Below are 10,041 nucleotides of genomic sequence, written 5' to 3' on the forward strand. Positions count from 1 at the left end.
TTGGAAATAGAAAAGATAATTACCTTTCCCAACTAGTACAGGAACCAACAAGAGGGGGGGCCCTTCTGGACCTGATCTTAACCAATAGGCCAGACAGAATATCAAAAATAGAGGTGGGGGGTCACCTAGGTAATAGTGACCATAATATAGTAAGTTTTCAATTATCCTTCAATAAAATAATTAGCAGAGGGGCTACAAAAACATTAAATTTCAGGAAGGCTAATTTCCAAAAACTAAGAGAGGACCTTGGGAACATAGACTGGGACAATGCCTTTAGAGATAAAAGTACACAAGAGAAATGGGACATATTTAAGAGCATCCTGGGTAAATCGTGTGAACGACACATACCATATGGGAATAAACGTAGTAGAAATAAGAGATATCCAATGTGGTTAACTTCAGCTGTAAGGGGTACAATAAATGATAAGAAACAAGCATTCAGACTACTAAAACAAGAAGGTAGTGGGGAAGCATTGAGCAACTATAGACAGAAGAATAGAATGTGTAAAAAGCAAATAAAAGAAGCAAAAATAGCAAGAGAAAGAAGGATAGCCACAGAAAGTAAAACAAATCCCAAAATGTTCTTCACTTATATAAACAACAAAAGACTTAGAACTGAAAATGTTGGTCCCCTCAAAAATAATCTGGGTGTAATGGTGGAGGGGGAAGAGGAAAAGGCCAATCTACTAAATACATTCTTCTCTACTGTATTCACAGAGGAGAATCCCATAACAGACGACATGACTAGGGATAATATAAATCCTCCCATAAATCTCACCTGCCTAACACAACAAGAAGTGGGGAAACGCCTTAAAAACATTAAAATCCATAAGTCACCGGGCCCAGAAGGTATCCATCCTAGAGTTTTGCAAGAATTAAATACTGTGTTAGACAGACCGTTATTCCTAATATTTAAAGATTCTATTACGACAGGGATTGTTCCACAGGACTGGCGCATAGCTAATGTGGTACCAATATTCAAGAAGGGGTCAAAGAGCGATCCTGGAAACTACAGGCCCGTAAGTCTAACATCTATAGTAGGTAAAGTATTTGAGGGGTTTGTAAGAGATGCTATACTGGAGTATCTTAATGAAAACAATCTTGTGACGCAGCATCAGCATGGATTTATGAGGGATCGATCCTGTCAGACTAATCTGATCGGCTTCTATGAAGAGGTAAGTTATAGACTGGACCTGGGGAGGCTGTAGATGTTGTGTATCTGGACTTTTCAAAGGCATTTGATACTGTGCCGCATGAAAGGTTGGTCTACAAAATGAGGATGCTGGGACTCGGGGAAAACGTATGCAAATGGGTAAGTAGCTGGTTGTGTGATAGAAAACAGAGGGTGGTCATTGATGGAACATATTCAGATTGGGTTTTAGTTACTAGTGGGGTACCACAGGGGTCAGTGTTGGGTCCACTTCTTTTTAATATTTTTATTAATGATCTTTATGAGGGGGCTACAGAGTAGAATCTCCATTTTTGCAGATGATACTAAACTGGATAAAGTAATCACCACAGAGGATGATAATATCATATTACAGAGGGATTTGGAGAAGCTAGAGGCTTGGGCAGTGAAATGGCAAATGAAGTTTAATGTGGATAAATGTAAGGTTATGCACTTGGGCCATAGAAATAATAAATACAGTTATGTGCTAAATAATAAAACATTGGGTAAAACTACTTCCGAAAAGGACCTGGGGGTATTGGTGGACAGTAAACTCAACTTTAGTGATCAGTGCCAGGTAGCAGCTGCCAAGGCTAATAAAATAATGGGATGCATCAAAAGAGGTATAGATGCTAAAGATGAGAACATAGTTTTGCCTCTTTATAAATCACTAGTCAGACCACATATGGAATACTGTGTACAGTTTTGGGCACCGGTATATAAGAAGGACACAGCTGAACTAGAGCGGGTGCAGAGGAGGGCAACAAAGGTCATTAAGGGAATGGGTGGGTTACAGTACCAGGACAGGTTATCACGCTTGGGGTTATTTAAGCTAGAAAAAAGACGTCTTAGGGGCGATCTGATCACAATGTACAAATATATGAATGGACAGTACAGGGATCTTTGTAGTGGTCTTTTTACTCCTAGGTCTGTAACCATGAGAAGGGGCATCCTCTACGTCTAGAGGAAAGAAGATTTTATCATCAGCATCGACGCAGGTTCTTTACTGTACGAGCGGTAAGACTGTGGAACTCTCTGCCACATGATGTTGTCATGGCCAATTCATTAAATAAGTTCAAGGGAGGCCTGGATGCTTTTCTTGAACAATATAATATTACAAGTTATGGGCATTAGATTTCCGGTGATACGTTGATCCAGGGATTGTTCTGGTTGCCATTGGAGTCGGGGGGGGGGGAGTTTTCTCCCTGTGGTGGGGTGGTTGTCGTCTCCCTAGTGGGGGGTTTTGCCGTCCCTGGATCAACACAGTAGGGTTTCCCTAGGTTGAACCTGATGGACTCTTGTCTTCTTTCAACCTTATTTACTATGTTAATATGTATGTAAATCACATAGCATTGAAGTAATAATCATTATTTTAAGGTGAAAAAAAGTGTAAAGCCAACAGTACAATCATGGGTTAATCATATTTTAGCTGTGAATTTCTTAGCTGTTATTGATTATTTATTGAGCCAGTGCTTCCAATATCGTTTTTGGGGTTTACCTATCAGCTTTTATCTATGTATGACTATTCTAATCATGTCAGTGTAAGAAGCATTTTTATGTGAATTTAATAAAGCTTTGTGTTTTATAGGTGCATTATAAGGCCATGTTCACACAACGTATCTTTTACATAAATTATGGAATTGGCAACAACAGCAGTGATTAATGCAAAAGTTACGTTCTATGTGAATGAATGGAATGCCAGACGAGCAGAAAACTCCAAAACCAGGACCTTCTAAAGTAAAAGCCTGTCATTGGTAAGTAAGGATAATGCAGTCCTACCCTCACTACAGCTCATCTCTTCCTAAACGGTGGCCCCACCTGGGTGATAGTCCTTACACTGAATGGAAGGGAGGCAAGTAATAAATGGACACAGGTCAGGACAGGATCAGATTGACAAACTAAAGATGAACTGAGGTCAATCAAAGGCACCATAGAACAGTCACAGGGGGTTTAAAAGTAGCGTCAGGATGCTCTGCACTGCACAGCATTGGTAACCAAAGAGATGACGGGAGTCTTTTTACTTATGAAGGTGCTGGCTTTCGACCTGTTTTGGAGCTTTACTACAACGCTCTATAAATTATGCTTGCAATGGCCAATAAAGTTCTGTAATGACATGCAGACTGTGATTTTTTCAGCAGGAGCCATCTGTTTGCCTGTGTTTACTGTTGAAGATTGTCTTGTATATTGAGATTAGTGACACGGCATTAGGTAAACATTATAAAATGACATTTTGTCTCTAGAACCTACAGGGATCTTACCAAGGTCTCTCGGTACAGTTTCCCTTCCACTCTCAGGAAGATTGAAGTCACTAAATTAAAATGACATGTCAAAGCTAGTGTTATGTGTACTCTAACATTTTTCCTCTTTTTCTGGTTAAAGTCTTATTGTTACTCAGTCATCAATAAAAAGAGCCAACTTGTTATTGCTTGGGTCATATTTTTCTCCCAAGGCTACACACTGCAAGACTGTAAATGGTTCTGGCAGACATGTACAGTCTAGACTATATTACAATCACTTAAACAATTTGGTACAGCTCCAATATAAAATGTCTACGGCTGCCAGATTCTTCAGAGGTGGTAAAATGTATATTTCAGCAAAGATTGGTTATGTATGTGCCAAAAAAAAAAAATATCATAGAAATAAAACGTATTTTAATTGCCCATTCATTGTGTTATACACATTTTAGGATAGTCAGTAAAATATCTTTGTACTATGTTAGCCAGTTCAGGTGCAATAAAGTCCTTTTTTATATATTGGATATATATATATAGGGGATGGAGAAAAGAGCTGTGGTTTGTGCCGACTGTGAATTTAATTTAAATATTTTGCTTTATTTTTATACTTTTATTTTACACATTGTTGACATAAAATACTTTTGGGGGCATTTTAATGTTACAAAACATTTTCTTGCTGATTTCCCCTGTAATTGGTGCTAATGTTCAGTATTAGAGGGAGAATACAGTATCCTAATACCCAATACAGAGCTGATCTGGATCTGCTAAAATGCAATTAGCACCTGGCAATCTCATGATCACTAGGGTGGGAATGAGGAAGACTTATGGCTCCTGTTCAAGGGGATTATCTGGAGTTAACAATTTTTTCCTAAACAGCGGCAGTCATATAGAAAATAAGTCTTGAGAGTGACATCCCACTACGTCAATCGCTGATTGAAACATGACAGCACCGTGGCCTGTGATTGGCTGAGCAACCTGTCACTCCCGAGACAAAGGGTCTGCAGTCAGCAGGGGACACCAGATACACCGCCAGTAGGACACCAGGGAAGTGAGGACAGGTAAGTATAAGATGTTTGTTATTTTCTGTATGACAACACCAAGCTGTGTACACATAGCTCAATGACTGCTGTGTATACTCTGTATAGTAAACCATTCCTGCCTTCTTTCCTTAGTGGTCTGCTGTTGCTGACAACCAACTTTCCTCTCCTGGAGTGGCACAATCTTTATGCCACTGCAGACTTAGGAAGATATTCAGGAATATGGTTAAAACGTAATATATATAAAGTTATAAATGTAAATGCTCACATACACAAGAAGGGAACAAGGTACCAAAGTGCTCCTCTATCTTACATTAAATAAAAAGAGAGAATGAACAAGTGGTACTACTTTAAGCTGTGATGCCCCTGGCAAAGGAGAATAAGGGTAAGCAGCACTGCTAGGTGGATCAGGAAATGAGGAGACCTAATGCTGAAAAATTCATTCTCCAAATGCAGATGTTATCAATGAACATACATGATTGCAGAGGAAGTGTCCTGAGCCATGCTCCTCTCCAACCGCTGCCCCAGGATCTTTAATGCCAGGATTGTGCAATAGTAAATACCCACCTCAGGCTCAATCATTGTAATGACATTTTTTTTTTCCATTTTATGGATCTACTGTATATAGAAGCTAAAATGAAACCTCTGTTTCCAATATTTTATATCATATGATGGATTATGATGTCAGCCTGTACAAATGACTTCTATAGAACTTATGATTAAATTTGAACTATTCAGAAATGAAACAAGTGTTAGAGAAAAAGTTGAAGGGCAAACTATTTTTTAAATCTATTTTTTTATGAATATAAAATGTGGTTGTCATCATTTGTATGTATCAAAACTATTGTTTAGATAAGATTAATAGGGTTGTCCAACAATAAAACCTGGTTTTAACTGCATAATAAATACACATATATTGGTAGAGCTATTTTAGTACCTTTTTGTAGTTATTAAGGATTTTCTTCTGTTTTTGATGTAAAATGTCTGCTCTATTGTTTTTAACCCAACCTCCTGTCTGGTGTATATTCTGTAACAGACTTCCTGGTACTGGGTACTGGACTTTCTACACTGGAGGCTTGCAAACTCTGTCTGTTCCCCACTACATTTTCTGGACAGTAACCCCTCCACATAGTGGGAAGGCGATAGAGTTGGCTGAGAGCGTCCTGTACACAGGGACAGAAAGTCTGTTACAGGATGTACATTACAGATCTTTCCTGTGTGTGGGACGGACAGGTGGCAGTCAGCTATAAAATAAAACAGGCTATGGTGTGCATGAGGTAAAATGGTATAGCGATACTGTTATATTTTATGTCCGATGGCGGGGGGGATTACTATTTCTAAAAAGGACTTTTGGGTTTGTACGGGCTACTGGGCTGCCTACATACTTAAACTATTCTTTACACTAGCTCTGTCCCTCCTCCAGCATCTTTCCCTGTCTGCTAAATTATGAGAACTAAAGTCCCTATTACACAAAACGATTATCGGCCGTATCCGGACCATAATTATCTTGTGTAATAGAAGACAACATGTTGAAAGACAAACGACTATGATAGCAGCGATCTGCTGCCGTTGCTCCATGGAATAGGAGCGGCAGCAGTAGAACGCCGCTATCTTCTATGGGCTGCCCGGATGATCTAGCGATCATCTGGGCGGCTTCCCGTGGTATCCTGCTCTCATCCGTTTGCTGTCGACGTGTGTAATAGTGACGGCAGCGAGAGGGGAACAAGGAGCAAATGAGCGCTGACATCGTTCGTTTGCTCCTCACTGTCACCCAGTGTAATAGGGGCTTTAGCCAAACATCAGATGTCTCGGGTAAACAGGTCATCTGATGTGACTGGCCAATTACTGATTGTAAAAAAAAAAAAAAGAAAAGATTGCACAATGAAAACAATTACCTATTTATCTATCTATATATCAAATTAACATAGGTAAGACAATTTTCATACATGTTAATGCTGGGTTCACACTACGTATATTTCAGTCAGTATTGTGGTCCTCATATTGCAACCAAAACCAGGAGTGGATTAAAAACACAGAAAGGATCTGTTCACACAATGTTGAAATTGAGTGGATGGCCGCCATTTAATGGCAAATATTTGCTGTTATTTTAAAACAACGGCTGTTATATTGAAATAATGGCAGTTATTTACCGTTATATGGCGCCCATCCACTAAATTTCACTATTGTGTGAACAGATCCTTTCTGTGTTTTTAATCCACTCCTGGTTTTGGTTGCAATATGAGGACCACAATACTGACTGAAATATACGTAGTGTGAACCCAGTAAGGCTGTGTTGTTTTGAGTAGCAAACGGCCATGGTTTAGTATTTTCCAACAGCCGTCAAAAATGGCCCTTTTGGTTGTGTCTTTAATTAAAAGGTCCAAAAGATGGTGAAAAAAGTTCTATGTGTGAACAACTTAAAATAACATCCGTGGTTTGTGCAATAACAGCTAAAAATTAACAACATGAACATTAATTTCATTGCCACTGTGAGCAGCAGCTGCTATTTTATACATTGGGTAAACCAATGTCTGTTGTTTCCATAGACTTTAATGGAAAATATTGAAGAATAAAAACTACTGCCGTTATTTTAAATTCAAATGGTGGCTGCAATTCCACAGCGTGTGAACCTGGCCTAATACTGTATACCTAAATACAGTAGTTATTTTAGTGTATAAAACCACACACCACATCACAGTGGGGTGGTGTGACCCAGTGCCAGGGGGCTTGGTCTAGCAGCAGTAGTGTTGCTGGACCATTGGGTCACTCATTGTATAGCATGTGGATGTGCAGCCATATCTGTTTTTCTCTTTATAGAACTAAATACAATAGTCATACACCTGCTTATAAGGATCAAATATTATCACCTTGCATATAACCATCATAAGCTTACCAATATTACCAATGATAGTAGTATAAAAGGAGGAAATATTTGCTTTATCTCACTGACTATGCATGATGGTATTTGTACACTTCTTTCTATCCCTAAATATCTGTATATTATACGTAAAAGTAAGTAAATAAGTAAAATTGTGTAATATGTCTTAAAGGTATTAAAAAAAATCAATTTTGGCAATTTTTGGATTTTATAAATATATAATGATTTATTTATGGTACATATAGTCATTCTGGCTGTCTTTCTAAGTCCCTACCATATATTATATATATATATATATATATATATATATATATATATATATATATATGTATCAATTATAACAAATCAACCATCACAAGTTGTCTCCATATAAACAGAGAAGTTTAAATTCCTCTGAATTTACAATACATGTCATATCCTCAGGTAATATTTCACCTTCTCTGTCATTCTGTAACAAATGCATTTGTCCGCTGTAGGAATGGCTAAACAGCCCCCACAACAGCACTATTCAGTGTTTCCAGTTCAGTGATTCATTTCATTTTCTTGTTTATCATCCAGCAGGATCATTTGGAATACACTATGCAGTGGTCCCCTTATAAGATACCATCTCTAAGCAGAGTAGATATAAGAAACTGCACAACTCTTGAAGTTCTGTAAAAAGTTTTAAGAAATACAGTTATTGCCATACAATTATTATATGTTTACACAACGTTAAGCTCCATTTAAAATGACGTCCTTTATTTTGAGTCTAAAGTAACGGATGTCATTTAGCTGTATGGCCTCCCCTTAGTGTAATGACGGCTGCTGGTACATTATTCTAGTTTGGGGTTACTAATTGGACTTTGTGTGGCTTAATTGAAAAGTCCATTGAATTTAATAGTAAAAATGCAGAAAGAACGGTGACAAAAGAAAAACTGTGTGTTAACAACTAATGGAAAACGTCCGTTGTTTGCAAAAGACGTCCGAAAATAACAATCATGTTCATTATTTTGACGTCCGCAGTAAAAACAGCCATTATTCAATGCATTGTGTACATTGGACGTCCGTCTTCTCATTGACTGCAATGCAGTGCCATTGCAGTCAGTTAAATCGCGGCAAGAACTGACCTTTTTTAAATATCAAAATTGGCCACCTTTTCTTTATTTTTGATGTTGTGTGAACATAGCCAGTAGGTTTAAATAGTTACCTTAACGTTTTGCAAATTTCCCGATTCGCCTTCCAGTTCTTACTCTTCACAGCAATCTACCTCCACATCAACAATCTGTTGTAGAGTTTTAAAAAAAGGAATGGTAACATTACAAAAGTCACATGTAAGAGGGTACCGTAGATTTACATGCATGGAGGATGCATGGAGGTGCAGAAAATGAGCCCACACCATCCGTTGTGGGTGCCAGCTGTTTTAAATAGCTTATATCCACCTGCAATGGCTACAAAAGGATGAGAAATATTGCTATTGGCCATAGTATCTAAGCTGTTAAAAGGAATGGACTTCTCTTTCACCGATTAAAGCCTTCAAGATTTGCAGCGTTGCTACTCCTGTTATATGTGTAATAGAAGAGCACAAATGTCAAAAGTACAATGCAATAGAGTACATTTGTACTGCAGTATATCATACTAGCAATTTTACCCCCTAGTCATGAAAAAAAGGTTAAAAAATAAAAACAAAAAGCCACAAATATTAACCCCTTAAGGACACAGCCAATTCTATTTTTTTTCTCTCCTTGTTACCTTTGAAAATCCGTAACTCTATTTGATGTGTCCATGTACAGAATCAAATGCAGGTTTATTTGCCAGACTAATTGTTCTTTGTAATTACACTCTTGATTTTTCCATAATTTCTGCATTGAAAACTGAAGGAAAAAAAACATATTTGGGAGGTGAATTTGGGAAGAAATAAAATACAAGGTAGGGTATAGCCTGAGAAGGGGCAGGGAAGTACACATACAGTGACCCTAATCCTTTCCCACCAGCTTACCCTGCCATTTTGCCTCAACAGTCCTAGATGACTTCGGACAACCACGGAGACAGTCTCTTTTTGAAATAACATGATAACATAGATCAAGGACAAGAAAAACTTAGATGCAATGGATGATCAACAGGCCGGGGTAAAAACCAAACAGGCAAGTACAAAAGCAGGATCCAGTACAGGAAACAGATAGGATAATGCTCAGCACTTTTGCAACAAGTCTAATAGCCAGCATAGATAACAGGTTAATGATTCACTGGACTGGCCCACTGATCCTCTACCAGAACACATATGGTAGCAGGGACACCTGTCAGTCAAAGTAATTTAGATGCACACCCCCTTTGTCGACCAAGTGCACCATGGAACAATAAAACCGCCAAGGTGTCATCTACGAGTGAGTGCTACTTCTTGCTTCTCCCTGCACACAGCTGCAATCATGCTGAGCCCCCCAGTTGGTGATGTGGACCCAAGGTGTCCCTGGTAACCATGCAAAATCACGGATGAGATAATGTAATAGTTTGGGCAACTACATATACAATTATATTAAATATGTTTTATGTTTTTTTTTATTGAAATAATAATAAAAAGAAGGTGAAATAAACTTTAATTATGGGATGGACTTTTGCTATTTTGCATGCTATTGTGAAATCTCTGGGCTCTGACTAAAAGAGCACTATTCACAAGATATACATAGCAATTATTAACCTATATTATGTTATCTTCTATCTAAGGACGATTCAAACTGCGTTTTTGCAGTC

At 38.2% G+C, this 10,041-nt stretch overlaps 1 long non-coding RNA gene across 1 annotated transcript; it reads right to left on the bottom strand.

The window, feature by feature from the left end:
• Positions 1 to 7,694: 7,694 nt before the first annotated feature.
• On the bottom strand, positions 7,695 to 9,147 carry LOC138793748 (uncharacterized). The gene is made up of 3 exons (XR_011363332.1): positions 9,046 to 9,147; positions 8,504 to 8,578; positions 7,695 to 7,968 (listed from the first exon to the last, which is right to left on the bottom strand). It is a non-coding gene; the product is annotated as an uncharacterized lncRNA (long non-coding RNA).
• Between the last annotated feature and the right edge of the window lie 894 nt (positions 9,148 to 10,041).

The sequence above is a fragment of the Dendropsophus ebraccatus genome, chromosome 5 (assembly GCF_027789765.1).
Source record: "Dendropsophus ebraccatus isolate aDenEbr1 chromosome 5, aDenEbr1.pat, whole genome shotgun sequence".
Taxonomy (NCBI): domain Eukaryota; kingdom Metazoa; phylum Chordata; class Amphibia; order Anura; family Hylidae; genus Dendropsophus; species Dendropsophus ebraccatus.